Here is a 17575-nt window from a genome sequence, read left to right as displayed (position 1 = left end):
ATGCATTTAATATTGAGGTCCTATTGCTGCTAATGTCTGAAACTGTTGATTTAGAAATTCCAAACTCTTCTGCAATTTTCCTACAACAAACACCATGACACAAACGATTAGTAACTTCTTTCTACCTTTCAGTGGTTAATTCCACCGACTTACGCTTACTCATATTGAGACACTACACAAACTAACTTAGCAGGTAACAGAGGCTGATGTCTACACTGCAGGCCTACTGAAATAATTTCGCATAAAGTTTACTGTTATGAAAATAATACTCTTTACTCCATACTCAAATTTAGCCATAGTATAGTTACAAAAAGGAAAAATTGAGTAATTCCAGGAAAGTAGAAAGAGGTTAACAGATCCTGTACTGTACAAGGAAAAACTCCCTCTTATTCCATTGTACTAATGGTCCATGTAAAACACAAGGGTTCATTGAAACAACTCTAAACAGCAGAAATACACAATGTAGTAAGTGAATGGTCCAAGATAGAACTATAAGGGATGCCCAGTTTCCAGGATTGAAGAGTGTCTAACATAGAGAATATACTGGACATGTAAAAGCATAGAAATCTGTCCGGTTCCAAGAAAATATGTCCAATACAGTGTGTCCGCAGAAACATTCCGGGGTTATAAACTGCTATAGTGTCGCTGTCAGTTGCAGGATTTATACGAAACTGGTAATTATCATTAGAAAGAGAAACTCAAAAATGTTCGTACCTATCTCAAAGACACACGATGTGTGCTCCATGTGTCACGTTGGATACATCAAGGCGATTTCAAGGCCGCCATTAGAGTCAATAAATTTTCACAGAAAACACGTCGTTTTGCATGGTCATCAGGTTTCAACTTATGCAATAATTGCAGTTTGTAGGGGTGACATCGCAGACGAGAACATAGAACCTTGGAAACGGTGGATTTAGGAATGTTTAACTGCAGGCTAGCTCTACACACAGACTTTCGAGGACTATGTACAAACGCCTCCCGCACCTGTTCTACAGTTTCCACATCGACAGGCCGTTTCCCTGAATGGCCTTTCCTTTTATCACATACGCTTCCATGCTCTACAAAATCTCTATACCACTTCAGAATCGTTTTGTCGGTAGGTGCCTCATGATGAAAATTCCGTCTGAAAGCACGCTGTACTCTTACTATACTCCGAGTACTATGATATTCCAATACACACCAATTACGTTTCTGTGGATTCTCCATAACCTAAGTAATCCTCTAAATGCTGCAGAATTCACACAGACTTGAAAATTTAACATTCAGATCATTTAACACAATTTGCTTATATCCAACAATGCCTTAATGACAAGCGAAATAGCGGGAACGGCGTTTTTTTTCTTTCTTCTTGTGCTGCCATCTGTTGTTTCGGTCATCTATTATCAATTACGCATTTCCTGGAATTCTTTGAGCAGTTCTTTCTAATGATAACGGTATGAATTTCGTAAAACACATCGTGACAGAATTATAGCAGTTTAAAACTCCGAAATGTTTCAGCGGAAAGACTGTATAATGAGGTGTCTAACATACTAAGGTTTCACTGTATTTGTAAATGAATTATCATAGCAAACTAGATTAAAGCCTGAAATTTATTTTTGTTAAAAATAATACTAGGCTAATTAAATTTATGAAAGAGAAACCTGGATACTGAGATTTCAGGATAAACAAGATTGAAGAAGTCTAGACGAAATTCCTCGGGTTCATCTCACATCTCAAAATATTAGATAAATTTGTTGCAGTAAGAGTAAGGTTCTAAGCGAAACATTCAATAAAAGAGATACAAACATATCAAAATGAATGGTAATTCCACGTAAAAAAAATTCCACACAACGGACATCAAACTAAACCCATTTTTAAGACTCTGCTGAAAACGAGCGTAAGCCGACTAAGTAGCAGATGGATAGATCCAATTAGCTTCTGAACGCGACAGCTGTGATCGATCCTTGAATGGAACGCGAAGATAAAGGGCAGTAAGGCTAATATTGACCATTGCTGCAGAAATGACAGGAGACACAAATCGAAGCAACTTTCAAAATATGTTAAAAAAAGAATCCACGATAAAAACCATTGCGATAAAAGTAAAGTAGTGCCAAGGAGAAAACACAGTATGCTTGTATGTTTGAAGCATTTCGTAGCAGTGCAATTCCTTTACCACACTACGAATAAGTTACAAGTTATAGTTCATTTTTTTGAACTAATTTTAAAAAAATCCATAATTTATTATCACTTCATTTATTGATTGCAAAATTTAAATACGTGCATGTGGTTGTGTCTAATTCTGCACAAATTCACACAGTCACGGACGTAGCTCAGTTGTAAGACGCTGGTCTCCTGACTCAAGGCTGCTATCGAGCATGAGTTCGAATCCTGATTGCACTGATTTTTTGCTTACTTATTTCGAGGATTTCCCCAAACAGTAGGCGAATGTCAGGTAATGATGGCGAATAACTGGTCTCATTTCTCCAAAATACCATCTTGCTACCACCAATTCCAACGACGCTAGATAACTTAGCAGGCAATACAGTATTGTTAACCAATCGGTTAAGCAAAGTGAAATACATGTTGAAATATGAAGGGTCAGAAGCAAAGGGGTACAAGTGACATATCTAAAAAAAAACGATTTAAGAGCATCCAGGGTAAACTAAATGATAAAAAAAATGAGTGATAATTTTTAAAAACATCACATATTAAAATTAAAACTTCACGGAATTCACGAAAGCTTAAACATTTTCAAGCTTATTTTCTCAAAAATAACTAAAGTGCACTTATACCACTTTGCTTCTAACCCCTCTCATATAACATTGGTTTCTAATGATACTCGAAGAGTATTCCTTCCTTTTAATGTGAACTTAGCTTCTGTGCACTGTGCATAGCAAGGAACATTTGTACCTAATGACCAGTCATATTTTAAGAAAAGAGTTTACTCCAGTGATAAATCCATTAAGAAATGATCTTCCTTTCTGCCACTAGTCAGAGATAAAATATCAGAGAAAATTTGCAAGTAGAATTACAAGTTATTCTAAATATTTAATTTCATGTGCATTACTTCTGGATAAATTTCTGTACATATGTACATATATATATATATACATATACACAAAAGAGCATGATATACACAACTTTTTTGTATAATGTGTACTCGTATTTCCGTGAAAATCCGTAACGACAAAATTATTTTATTTATTTTCGATAGTTAATAAACCCGTGTAGTATTTATCACGTAATATGATACGCTGTACACAACGATTGAGATGCAGCGAAATGACTCTACTATGATCGGATATCGACATTCAGGGGGGGGGGGGAGTGGATCCAGCTCCGCCATTACACTTGTTTTTCATAAGATGTGACGTTAAGCGTGAGATTAAGATCTTGTTTTATTAAGAAACTGGTCAATCAAGAGCAGAGGGAGTCTACGACAGACGGAAAAATATTTTAGTTGTCAACGCCTCTTATCTTCAGCCAGCTCTTGAAACAGTATTTAGGTGAATTCCGAAATCCTCACAGTCTCTAGTCTAAAATCCTAAGGCTGCTATTACACTATCAAAGTTCTTTGACAAAGAATATCATAAAATATTTTATCAAAGATAACCTAAAATTAGAAACAAAAACTCTTAACACGTGTTCCGAGGATTTGTTCATATTAATATTTAGGCCTATCTGTTAAGTTTACGATTTGTTGATACTAATATTTACATGTTACGTTTATAACACCATGAATGAAGAACAGGATTATGTTTGTTTAGCTGCAATTAGTTAAATTATTACAATATACATGTTACTGATTAAAGAAACAGAAAAAGAAAAGCCTGTGGGTTAAACCGTGGATGGCAAGACGTGATAAGAGATATCCATCAGAACTTATTGAAAGAGCTACAGTAAGAGGGCTTGAAAAGTTATACAAATTATTATAAATTATTATTCCCCCCATTCCAAAATATTGAATAGTAATGTTATGCCCCAGGGCTAAAGAGCGCCCTGTAGCATAATTTCCTGTGGAGTATTAAATTTGAAACAGGAACAGTGTCAGCGAAATACATGGTTAATACACGCAATGCAATCCCTGCTTGCGAAGAAATAGATGCTTAGCCAGCGTTATAGAGTTTGTCGCGCGTGTGGTAAATCACTGCCTACGATAACAGTATTCTTACGCCACAGATCATGGCTGGACTAATCGCATTGGTCCAGTAGAACAAAGCATGCATTTTAATTGGTTAAAATTATATCACGCATTGTTCGAACTCTTTTCTTGCGCGTAGTCTCATTATAGCGACTTATCACTATAATCCAATGAATCAAATTAAATGTAAGAGATGTTTGATTAAGACGACATATTCTGTAAGTGCGTGAAATCAAAAGGAGTTTTAAGCCCATCTCACCTGGTGGATGGCGTGGTCGGTACCCCGGGCGGGAAACGGATAACGAAACATAAAAAGTGTTGGTGAGGAGATTCTGCAGTTAGACGAGACTGACGGAGGGTGTTAATCGGGTCTTTTTGGTAAAGAAGAGACGGTAGCGTGATGGCGTCGGCGGCAGCAAACGAAATACCTTGTAAGTAACTCTGTTTGTACATTTTGTATATATATAATAAATCAAGTAGAGTTTACAATATTGCAATCATTTCAGACTAAGTTTAGTAATCATGTAGTTATCCTTTAGTATCCTGAGAGCTCCAGCTCTTCCAGCAAAATAGTTTTTCATTGTTGAGTAAAATGGTGGTGTCAGAAATCCTGATGAGAAGGAGCAGAAGTCGAACGCAGTAGCCATCCGGCTAGCAAACAGTGCGACCTAAGTGACGGTCGCACAACAGTAACAAACAAAACAAGTTTGATTATTGCGCATGCGCGCACGAAATATTTCGCGGTGTGGTATTCTGTTCAGTAGTGATGGGACTATCAGAGAGTGCAGTTGTGAATGTTTCTATTCTTCTGTAGTGCATCAAACTATAGTATTTAAATAGTTCATTATGAACAGAAATCAAATGGGCACTTGCTGTGGTGTTCCTGTTGCAGAAAACGTAACACCAACCCAGTCAATTTGAATAGAACATCTAAGGCGCAATAGTCGTACAAAAACGGGTCATAATTTATTCCAGTTTTTATGTTAATTTTACTCTCTCAAAACAATATTTGTTTTTTTTTTCTTTTATTAATTTGACATCACACAGCAAGAAATGTACCTAATTTTTATGTTTTTCTTGTGCAAATTTATCACTCAAATAAGTATCTAGAGGACGTACTAAAGTTACATTATATTACTGAGAACTTTAACAAATTTATACCATATTTTGCAACGGAATTAACGACATCTTTCTATAGCATATTTTGGAACAGAGGGATGATGATGATGATGATGATGATTATTATTATTATTATTATTATCATTATTATTATTATTATTATTATACAAATTATTTATTTTCAACATTTGATATCCTTCAAACTTCAGTATCAGAATTTTTGTGGTAGCAACAGTCCAGTTATATTTACGTTCAGTCATATTTGTTTCAAGGTATAGAAATCTTTTAACAAAAGATAACAAAGATCTTCTATCAAAGAAACTTTCATAAAAGAAAACCCATTACACTGTTATATATTTCATACAAGATCTTTGTCAAAGAACTTTGATAGTGTAATAGCAGCATAATACCTTCGAACCACTTCACATTTTCCTTATCAAACCTGTACAACTTTCTAGAATTCCGGTGTAAGAGTTTGCTCTTAGCTTGTTTTTTTTTTTTTTTGTTTGTTTGTTTGTTTATTTTTTACTCCATTTGCGGACATCTATTAATGCAACCACCTCTGAGCGACACTCATTTCACTTATCACCATCTTCTTCTCCTCCTCCTACCGCTTCTTCATTTTCTTCCTTTTATTCAAGATGAACCGCCAGGCCGTTCCGTCTCGGAGGTCATCACGTCATCGGCGACGAGGTCCTCCTATGTCCCGAGTGCCTTTAAGTTTTTTTGTAGTACCTGATAAACTAGTCTTGTTAAATCCATCCGGAGAAAGTGTTCCTTGATTAGACTTATTTTCTCGTTTAAGTTAATAATGCCTAATTTCTGTCTTTTCATTTCTGATATATAATGCTTGCGATATCCAGTAACAGGAGTAATTGATCGTAAGAACTTCATTTCTACTGTTTCAACTCTTCTTCTGTCTAATCTTTTACAGTCGAATTTTCCGATCTATACATCAACATGGGTTTCGCCATTATTATTTCGTAAAATTTCATTGCTGCATCCTTTCTAACTTTGTTTTTAATATTATTTCTGTCTTGCATGATTAGTGTAATATGTATGCAATGGAGGGGGAAAGAAACTCGCCACCCTACCCCATTATCTCTTGGCCTAGTTGCCTCATTCATAAGTGGTGCTATGTTGGTATCACTTGTGAGGTTCAGACCTGTCTTCGAACAGTTGACTAAACAACAACTATGGTGCCATATGATGACTGAAACTTACTCATTTTGCCTCATAATTAAAAAACACATTACATCTTGAGTAGCGGTAATTAAAGTTTGAAGCTGTTCAATACTATAATCATTATTATTATTATTATTATTATTATTATTATTATTATTATTATTATACTATCACCATCATTATCAATTTATATCCTATCCTACATCTCATTTGGTGATTATACCAGAAAACAGAAAAACATATTTATGTTTTTTGTTACAAATATGTTGAAATTACATTCTTTCATTAGTTCATTTTTCTCAGTTAGACTGTGGCTAAAGCTAACTTTAATTGACCCTTAGACTCCGCGATTATTACCTGACTAAGAGAAAATAAATTATTGGGGATCATCATTGCGGTTTTAGGCGTAATAGATCGACTATTGATCAGATTTTTTGTATTCTGACAATAAATAATGGGGAAAAAATGGGAGTATAAGGGTACAGTACATCAGTTATTCATAGATTTCAAAAAGGCATATTAGGAGAGAAATTTTATATAACATTCTTATTGAATTTGGTATTTCCAAGAAACTAGTTCGATTAATTAAAATATGTCTCAGTGAAACTTACATCAGAGTCCGTATAGGCCTTTTCCAATTCACTGCGGGCTAAAGCAAGTAGATGCACTATCACCTTTGCTTTTTAACTTCGCTCTAGAATATGTCATTAGGAAAGTTCAGGATAACAGAGAGGGTTTGGAATTGAACGGATTACATCAGCTTCTTGTCTATGCGGATGACGTGAATATGTTAGGAGAAAATCCACAAACGATTAGGGAAAACACAGAAATTTTCCTTGAAGCAAGTAAAGCAATAGGTTTGGAAGTAAATAGCGAAAAGACTAAGTATACGATTATGTCTCGTGACCAGAATATTATACGAAATGGAAATATAAAATTTGGAGATTTATCCTTCGAAGAGGTGGAAAAATTCAAATATCTTGGAGCAACAGTAACAAATATAATTGACACTTGGGAGGAAATTAAACGCAGAATATACATGGGAAATGCGTATTATTATTCGGTTGAGAAGCTTTTGTCATCCAGTCTGCTCTCGAAAAATTTTGAAGTTAAAATTTATAAAACAGTTATATCACCGGTTGTTCTGTATGGTTGTGAAACTTGAGAGAGGAACAGAGATTAAGGGTGTTTGAAAATAAGGTTCTTAGGAAAATATCTGGGTCTAAGAGGGATGAAGTTACAGGAGAATGGAGAAAGTTACACAACGCAGAACTGCATGCATTACATTATTCACCTGACATAATTAGGAGCATTAAATCCAGACGTTTGAGATGGACAGGGCATATTGCGCGTATGGGCGAATTCAGAAATACATATAGACTATTAGCTGGAAAGCTGGAGGGAAAACGACCTTTGGGGAAGCCGAGTGTTGATGAGAGGATAATATTAAAATGGATTTGAGGGAGGTGGGATATGCTGATAGAGAGTGGATTAATCTTGCACAGGGTAGGGACCGATAGCGGATTTATGTGAGGGCGACAATGAACCTGCGGGTTCGTGAAAAGCCATTTGTAAGTAAGTAGGCGAAAAAAAAATAATAATAATATTAATAATAATATTAATAATAATAATAGTAATAATAATGTATACATTTAAAAGACTAAGTTTTTGACAGAGGTAGTATCTTTGCTTAGGATAGACTCAGCACTGATCCTCACAAAAGCGTAAGGTTGAGCAAAGGAGCCAGTTGCGAGGATGCTACAACAACGGCCGTCCGTGCGTGCTCAAGTACCACATCCTGCAAGAGCTGGCCCTACTTCCACAAAACACGGCGGATCTAGACTGGGAAAGCTTTGAATATTCCCAGTACGGTTTGATACGTGAACTACTAGTACAGTCTAGGAAAGTGGTATTCAATATGCGGTATGCGGGATTGTCTCAAGAGGTACACATCCCACTAATTACGTATGTAAAAATCTTACATGGGTCATTCTCTGAGTTCGCAGCAACAGACAAGATCGTAAATGGAAAATTACGAGTTTTATCCGAGAGGGATGAAATGTTTTTAGATCATATCTGTGAGTGTATTCAGTTAAAGAAAAATGTTGTTGAAATATAAATAGATCAACCAAATCCTAAACTTACAAATCCACTACTTACATTCACAGACACAAACACACATATAAACTAAACCGATGTATTCATACACAGATTGCTTAAGCACTATTTCTACAACGATTATGTTCAGCCATCACAATTAACTGCAGTAGCAGCAGCAGCCGTTTTCATATCCTTCTAATCATTTCCATTTGTTATTTTTCTCTAAGTGCTTATGTAGTTCTTTTCCTCGCAATTATATAAAACTCGTAAATTTTGCATGTAAAATTAACGTTAAACACACTAACTCTTCTTCTGTTATTTTTTTACATGAAGTGAAAAAATTTAAACCTCTTCAATTTGAAAATAAACAGTAAACGCTAAGCATAAACCTTGCGCAAAAGCAAAAACTTCAATATGTTTCAGTTTTTTACTTACCTGTGACTGAACTACCTGCATCCACTTGTCCTCCTGCAACAAACAAATGAAAATGTTTTATACGTCACTTCATGTAACAGTAACAAAATAAATTAAACAACAGAGCTATATTATAAAGAAACTAGTATTTTTTTCTACGGAGCTTCTATTGTTTTATTTAAAATTACAACGAAACCACGACGCAGGTTGGAGTGAAGTCTCACAGTTAGGAAATCACTATCCATATCTCATTATACTTGTATTTTTAGCCATATTAACAGAAGTATATAATTGCCATGCATATAAAATGCACATTTTGCTTAATGATCTTCTATATGAACTTTGCGAATTAAAATAATTTCGAGGGAAAAATTGTTCCGGGGCCGGGTATCCAACCAGGGACCTTTGGTTAAACGTACCAACGCTCTAACAACTGAGTTACCCGGGAACTCTACAAGACACCGACCCAATTTTTCCCTCTGTATCTACAGACCTCAAAGTGAGCTGACAACCGTCAAGTAACCAACACTGACCTTTCAGGTGTAACTCCCTGTAAAGTTGATTTGAATAATTTCGAAGGAAAAAAATTGTTCCGGAGCCGGGTATCGAACCCGGGACTTTAGGTTAAAAATACCAACGCTCTACCAACTGAGCTACCCGGGAACTCTACCAGACACCGATCTAATTAATTTGCGAATTAAACTGCTTACTTTAAATAATACATACATACATGCATGCATGCATGCATGCATGCATACATACATACATACATACATACATACATACATACATACATACATACATACATACATAGTAAACCACATCGAAAGGGCAAATTACAAAATAGTTCTTCCTAATAACATGGTAATACCCAACTTCACCGCATTTGTAACAGGCCACGGTGAACTAAGACCCTATTTTCATAGTTTAAAAATTATGGAATCATCATTGTATCCCTGCAACCTAAATGAACATTTTAATGTACGACTCCCTAAACTGAACTCACAACGAGCATGGACAAAATTGCTTGAATGAAAGGGAAACGGTCAATTAATAAGATAGACATAATAAAATTGTGCAGTAAAGAATCCATCAAATTGTTAAATGCAGTATACTTTGAATAATTTAAAAAATGCAAAAAAAAAATGTAAAACTTAAAATATATAGTAATTAGGAGGTATTAGGACATCATTTTATTTATTTATTTTTACTAACATTTTTAATGTTAACTTGGCTACACCTCTGGATCAACGCCGTTTGCTAACCCCTTCAACGACTGGAGTTCGATGATACTGACGTAATATACAAACAAATCACTTTAATAGGTATAGGAGGGAAAAAAAGTAGTTCATCCATTTACGTAAACTAGGAAATATCGCGCTTTTGAGTTTGATCATTTTCATTACTTTTTTGTTTAATCAAAATACAGTACAGTATTAACAATGAGTGTTTTTACTCACGAACTGATCTGTCCATGTGGACGTATTCATTATGCAGTGTATATTATACTGCCTACAGCACATTAGCGTATAATATAGAGAATGAAGTTAAATTTAAAAATAATCATAATATGGATATTTAAACACAATTTTTAAAATGGTGACCGTTCATTTCGATACAGGCTTCAGTTCTAATGTGCATATTATCGCACTATAGACTATTGTACCTAATCCCAATTACCAGTTTCGTCCTTCGTACTAGTAACTCATGTTGAAATGATTCTGTACTTACTCTATAAAAGAGTACCTTACGTACTGTAAATTCAATCTTCACTTCTGCCCGATTCGAAAAGATAAAATTACTCAGACATAATATCTCCTGTCCGTCCAAGTAGTTATGTCATCGGGTCGTAGAAAGGGAGGAAATCACGTGGCAGTTAATTACTTAACGAAGCCCTTTTATTTCAGTTATTTTAAACAGTTGTATAATATTACGTAGACGTCCAATTCCCAACAGAAATTAATGTTCTCAGAAAAGAGCTAAGACAGCCCAGCCACTAGCTGGCGAATAAACGCTGGTGGGGGAAACCGGGATGCGATATAGGCAAACGAACGACAGTACCTGTGCGAAAATGATTCAATATTGAAAGCTCTTTCGTCACTGGAAAATGCGAACATATTTTTGGAACGTACTGTTTACTATGACCGTAAGGCTACTATGACTGTATATGCGGTCTTGGATCTGTGTAGAGGACGGTTGAACTTCATTAGTAGAAGGGGTGGGAGTGAAGTACATTCAAAAACTCAGGTACAATAAAAATTGAAGTAAAAATAAAATGATGTCCCTGTATAAATATAACTAGCATAAAGTAAGAAGTAATGTAGAATAGGATGATAAGTTAGCAAACATAATATATCGAGTATCTTATAAAGAAACATAGGAAGCTATGTCATAATAATTCTAAACATAAATCTTCCGTAGTAGCAACCAGTCATGGTATTACTTCATCCACTAAGCCACACCGAATTCCAGTTCTGATGCCGGATTGAATCCTCTCAGTTTAAGTTCCACCTCTTACTTTCCCTTTAGTGGCCAACCTCTTCATAATATGAAGAGCTTGTTCCCAACCACAATGCTTTCTATACGCAAAGTGTAATTTAAACGGCTGAACCACCAAGACCACAATCACAACCACACCGCTATAACCCCCCCACATTATCACGATCACACCACAACCCAAATCACAAGAAAATCCATCCCAGCAGTACCACCACGCCACCGATCACAATTACCTCACCATGACCACATTCGACACACTACCATCAAGAATTTCCTTACCATCACATCATTATTAGCCTTTGACTACCACCACCTATCATACTTCGTCTTTCACTACAAATAAAGTCTTCAGGTCTGTCTAGCTTCCATGCATCTACATTATGGGAATATTTCCCGGTTCTTTCGTCCTAGCGGATTAGGTTATAAATTTGTATATTTAAGTATTCTATTGTCGTTCATTCTTTGTCCGTGGCAGTTTTATGTGTGCCTTATTGCTTGTATTCAATATTATTTGATGTTGATGTCACACTTATCTGTTCTCGTATTGTCTTTGAAGTGAAACGTTTTACGCAGGGCACGAATATAACATTGTGACACAAAATTCTATGACGGATGTTTCGAGAGTACTTTACGTGTTGTTGCCATGGGATTGTGTAAGTTGTTACGTTACCGCACAAAGTTATTGATTGCGGTTTTCCATAAATTTACACTAATTAATGCATATATCAGTGGGAGTAGGACTGCCACAAACAATGCGTACATTCTGTAGTGTTACGACGTTATATAAGAGGGAGAGTCAAAAAGTAACCTTAATAATTGTTTCATTAATTGAATATGTGCAATAAGACTACAAACACTTCATCACTTTTCAACATAGTCCCCAGTACGTTCAGTGCAAGTGTTCCTGTTATACTATGTTGAAAACTGATGAAGTGTTTGTAGTCTTATTGCACATATTCAATTAATAAAACAATTATCAAGTTTACTTTTTGACTCTCCCTCGTAGTAGAAACCAACGACTAAATTACATTTTGACAAGCATTTTGCTAGAAAATATGCCGAGATCAGGGGCTGAACGAACGACACCGTGACATGAAAGAAAGCGTGCAAATGACCCGCAGAAAATTGAGCAAAAATGAAAAAAAGAGTACACTAGAATAAGTCTGAGAATGCAGGGCAAGGAAAAAGCATTTTCTAACTTCTCTTCTGCAGTTCAATTACCAAGTGTCAGCGAATTAATTAATGTTCCTGCACCGTTAACAATCAACGAGTGCAGTACCTGATGTAACGGAAATCACTGACTTAGAATTATATCGTACTTCACCATATAAAGAGTTGAAATCAATACTCATCATAGGCCTAGGCCTATATATTTGAAAAGCAATTTACAAACAATCAGTTGAGTTATGTGTGCTTCATTTGTATTCGACTGAGGTTTCAAATTACCTACTTAAAAATTCTCTTGCTTCAGTATGAGCAAATCCTTCACAAAATGTTTCTGTGAATATAATGACTCTTAGCTCTTGTAGATTACATTCCTCGTAGAAATACAATTTAAATTATCGTAAACCATTTCTTTCTTCTTAAACTATGAAGAGTATAGAGTGTAAAGTCCCTTGCCCTGACGGCATGATCTAAGACATCATCTACGTAAAGATTAATTTTGGTCCTACAGAAAGGAGCGAATTTTTCTCCTCTAAAAGTCAGTTACCATAACATATATTCTGTAGTAGTGATGGGCGAAGTTGTTCTTTTCCCGGAACAGTTCCGACGGTTCCGGTTCCGAAAAAATACTATGTTCCAAATAACAGTTCCGAAATAACAGTCACCAGTGGTGATGAGTCGGAGTCGTTGAGTCGTTCAAACGAACGGTACAGTACCCTCCCTCTTCACCATAGACAAATAACACCATGCAGCTCACACTGGAGCACTCATAGGCATGACATAGTACACATTCTTATCTATAGATGGCACTGCAATGCACATTCGAATCGATTTTGGAAAATTGCTGTGCATGCGGACAGAACTCAAAAGCTTAATGTTAGTAATTACACAGCTGTTGACTACAAGGACAGAATACAACACTTTGTTTTCGTACATAAAGTTATAAAGACATGGTAGCCAACTAAAAAAAATAACATAACATTTAAAACATATGGTATGTAATTTCTGTTCTCTCTATTACATAATAAAAAAAACAAATCATTAATTTTTATTTTTACTTTTCTTAATGCACAGTTATAATAATAATAATAATAATAATAATAATAATAATAATAATAATAATGATAATAATGATAATAATAATAATAATAAATATTACAATTTCATAAATAAAAAAGATATATATTGGCAGTACTGAAACCTGGAAACCCCGCAGTGGGTTAGTAAAATGTTGGAATCGCATCTTTACCAAAGTGTAATTTAAACTTCGCATTAAACCTCGCTCTCCAAATCAGTACTTATATGGGTAGTTTCCAACAAATAATGCTACAACATTTTTGTCGTTCTTTGATAACAGAGAAGATAGCACAAAAACTTGTGCTTGTCAGACTTAACCTCAACAAACGACATACAGACATTGTAACTAAACCACTCATTACCATTTACGACTTTAACCTTTGTATAGAATCAGCTGATCAATTAATTAATAATAGTATGCGTACTTTATGACTTTGTAGAATGTTTATAAAACAGAATTAGTCAACTAATGGTGAAATAAACCATAAAGCGGGAATCAATATTACAGATTATTGAATACTTACTATAACATTACAGATGATTGGCCAGTCTTACAAATGTTGATATTAAAGTTCGCGCCACCGCAAGGATTTCAATGTCCATGCGCCCCCCTCCAACCACGTGAGAGTTTCAAGTACAGTGTAACTGCAGCTGTCGTTGGTTCATCGGAACAAGCTCCGACGTTCCGACTGTTATCTCGGAGTCGGAACATACCTTGTGCAACGCGGTACTGCGAGCCCGCAACAGCTGGGCAAGTGAGCAGCTCGGAGTCGGAACACTGCTATTTCGGAACAGGAGGTTCCGACCTACTGTTCATTTTTGCAACAGTTCCGAGGGAGTCGGAACATACCTTGTGCCACGCGGTACTGCGAGCCCGCAACAGTTGGCAAGTGAGCAGCTCGGAGTCGGAACACTGTTATTTCGGAACAGGAGGTTCCGACCTACTGTTCATTTTTGCAACAGTTCCGAGACCGGAACAGTTCCAAAATAACTGTTGTGTTATTTTTTACCCATCTCTATTCTGTAGGACCAAAAATTAATCTTTAGGTAGATTCTTCGCCCAACAATGCATATTACTGTGGAATCCCGGCCACCAAGTCACTCAACTGAGTGCGCTCCTTGTATAATGGCAGTTGACTTAATACATGTCAACATTTATGTCGAACTTCGTGTCAGGCCACAAAGGGAAAAACACTAGAGGAGAGGGATTCGATCCAGTGCGTAGCTCAATGGTTAGGGCACTTGGTACATATCGATCCCCGGAGCTGGAGCGAATTTTTCTCCTCTAATAATCGTTGCTAAGACATCATGCCTAGGACTCGCGTTACGGAATTCGCGCTGGTTTGAGTCCTCATGGGGAAAGAATTTTTCTCATGAAATTTCGGTCAGTATATGGGACCGGTTCCCACTCGGCATCGTGGTGCATTTGGGAACCTACGATAGGTAGTGAAACCCGGTTACGACAACCAGTTATAACGGCTCGGGGAGATCATCGTGCTTAACACACGACACCTCTATTCTGATTGGATGATCGTTCATCTCTGCGGAAGCATGTGAGGTCAGCTTTCGGTTGATAGGCCCTGACTCTCAATGGGCTGTTACGGATTTTTTTCTGTTTAATATAAAAATGTTAAATTTAACCCTAATTTAACGTCTCTCATAGCAGAAAACATTTAAAAGGAGTACTACACATTTACAGATAAGGACTTCACTTCTGCCGCGCGTGGAAGCTGCACATTTTTTTTTCAATAGTTCTTACATCTTTCACGGTCTGATTTATTCAGTCTGTTTGTATTAGTGACTTGAATCCTGAACCTCTGAAGGAGAAAATGAGGCTAACACTTTACAAAAATCAAATAGCGTTTGAGGTTTTTAATTTAGTCTGTACTATTCGTTTTAGTGGTAGAGGGCTGGCCTTGCATTTGGGAGGTCCGGGGTTCGATCCCAAGGGCCGGTAATCCTGAGGTTTTTCATGGTTTCTTCAGTTATTTCCAGGTAAATGCCGGGATTGTACCTGTTGAAAGTCCGGCCATGGACGGTGATCCCTTAATCTTTCATAATGCTGCGTAATGTCTTAAATGTTTGTGTTGTATCGGAGGTGGCCATGGTATTGAGCTGATCCCTCATCCGGGGAGGCCTCCATGTCCTTGTGTGGTCAAAAAAGTATGTATGTGATCCAATAGATTAATTCCTCTCCCGACAGGTCACGGCACTGTAAGGCCCGTGTGGCGTGGGTGATATAAATTAAATAAAAGGGATAGGTTAAACTAAGGTGAAAGAAAGAAAGAAAGAAAGAAAGAAAGAAAGAAAGAAAGAAAGGAAGGAAGAAAGAAAGAAAGAAAGAAAAAAGAAGGAAAGAAAGGAATAAATAATGAAAGAAAGTATTCGTTTTATTGTGTGATTAAAAAATGTTGTAATGTATTTAATTTCGTACGTACTTAAATTTCCTTCTTTCATTCCTCTTATTAGGAATTCTAAATAATTTAAACGTGTCACTTATTCTATTGCTCGTTCTTCTATTACTTTTTACTGCTCTTCTTTCCTTTATTTGCTACGCCTTGCACCTTCCTGTGAGAACCTTCGTATTACCATAGATTCGTTTATTTATACACTTCTGTGTACGTATTTATTCATATCAGTTAGTTATTCTACTACAGAACTAGGGAGCCTGTTGAGAAAGTTAATAAAATAATTTTTGCACAAGCCGCCACTGGTCATTATAACAAGTAAATCCTGCAGGAACTGAAGCAGAGGTCTCAGAATTAAGGGCGGAGGATTAAATTAAACTGCTTCTGGAGATTACGGTGCAAGGAATGAGGTCCAGGGGATTCGCCCCTCGTGTCCGGCGAGGCAAGGTGACTGGGGTGGAGACATCGCTAGTCGTTTGGAAAAGAGGGAAAGTTTGACTCCAACGCGGCTTACGCGAGATATCTGATGACATTAATAACAAGATGGCGTAAAAACAGCCGCACTGCCGCCAGATATAACTTTTCAGTATAAAATGCATAGGCCACTTGGATCACTTCTACATTAATTTCGTTGGTAAGGTAATTACTCGAGTCTATTTTCCTTTGCTGTCTACCACTCTTAACGACAATTGCTTCCGTTGCCAAGGAAACTTCTTGTGCCCAAATTTTGATACTTGCATAGTGAACGTTAAGTAGTAGTTTTAAGTTACAAAATCTGGCGGACAGAGTTTCAATTCCTGAGAGATGTATCTCTGTCATCTTCGGTGATATAACCTCTTCAGTCCCGAATTTATATTAAAAAACAAATTGAAAAAAAAAATTCTGTCACATAATCATTCTGGGGTTCAAAAGAATTCCAAATGAAGTCTTCACAGATAATCAAATTTTGGGGAAATTTCGACTCTTGGTGCCCCAAAATGTTGCAAAAGTGATAATCTTCATTTCTATCAAATTTATTTTTTCCAGATTTTCAAAAGTAACCAAGACACTGCAAAAAAAAAATTAAAAGAAAATTATATAGAGTATAGGCTACTCTACAACAGAACTGACGAGGATAATGGTTACCATGGATCCTGAGTTAGCTGGTTCAAACCCGGCGGAAAGCGATGGATTTTACGGGCGATCAAAATAAGGTATTTGCCATGACTTCCTTCGGGAGGTAAGTAAGACTGTGTCGCCGTATATTTACAACATGTACAGGCCATTCGTTATCTCGTCAAACCTACTTGCGTATGAGGGGAAGGAAAAAGTGGACTGAGAAGCTTCCCTCCATTGCTACGCTTCGACTTGCAAGCTAGGTACCTCGCTTATCCCCACCATAAGGTTCTTATAGCTCGAACGGAACCTGGTGAAGCTTGACCTTGACGGAGAAATCAGTTCTACGGGCGGTTAGGAGTGGAGGGGGTAAAGCTTGTTCAGTCTCGCTTGC

General features: G+C 36.6%; 1 protein-coding gene and 1 non-coding gene across 7 annotated transcripts in view; both read right to left on the bottom strand.

The window, feature by feature from the left end:
* The window catches only part of LOC138701645 (protein O-linked-mannose beta-1,2-N-acetylglucosaminyltransferase 1-like), a 1230831-nt gene that overhangs the window by 629034 nt on the left and 584222 nt on the right, over positions 1–17575 (bottom strand). For all 6 annotated transcript variants that reach the window (XR_011332653.1, XM_069828753.1, XM_069828752.1 and 3 more), the window contains one exon: positions 8960–8992. The gene's annotated coding sequence lies outside the window, so the exon portion shown is untranslated. The remainder of the gene's footprint in view (positions 1–8959; positions 8993–17575) is intronic.
* TRNAK-UUU (transfer RNA lysine (anticodon UUU)) lies at positions 9529–9601 on the bottom strand. Its single transcript has one exon. It is a non-coding gene; the product is annotated as a tRNA-Lys (tRNA).

This window comes from Periplaneta americana, chromosome 6 (genome assembly GCF_040183065.1).
Source record: "Periplaneta americana isolate PAMFEO1 chromosome 6, P.americana_PAMFEO1_priV1, whole genome shotgun sequence".
Lineage (NCBI taxonomy): Eukaryota > Metazoa > Arthropoda > Insecta > Blattodea > Blattidae > Periplaneta > Periplaneta americana.
The sequence above is the reverse complement of the archived record's forward strand: the minus strand, read 5'-3'. Positions and strand labels throughout refer to the sequence as shown.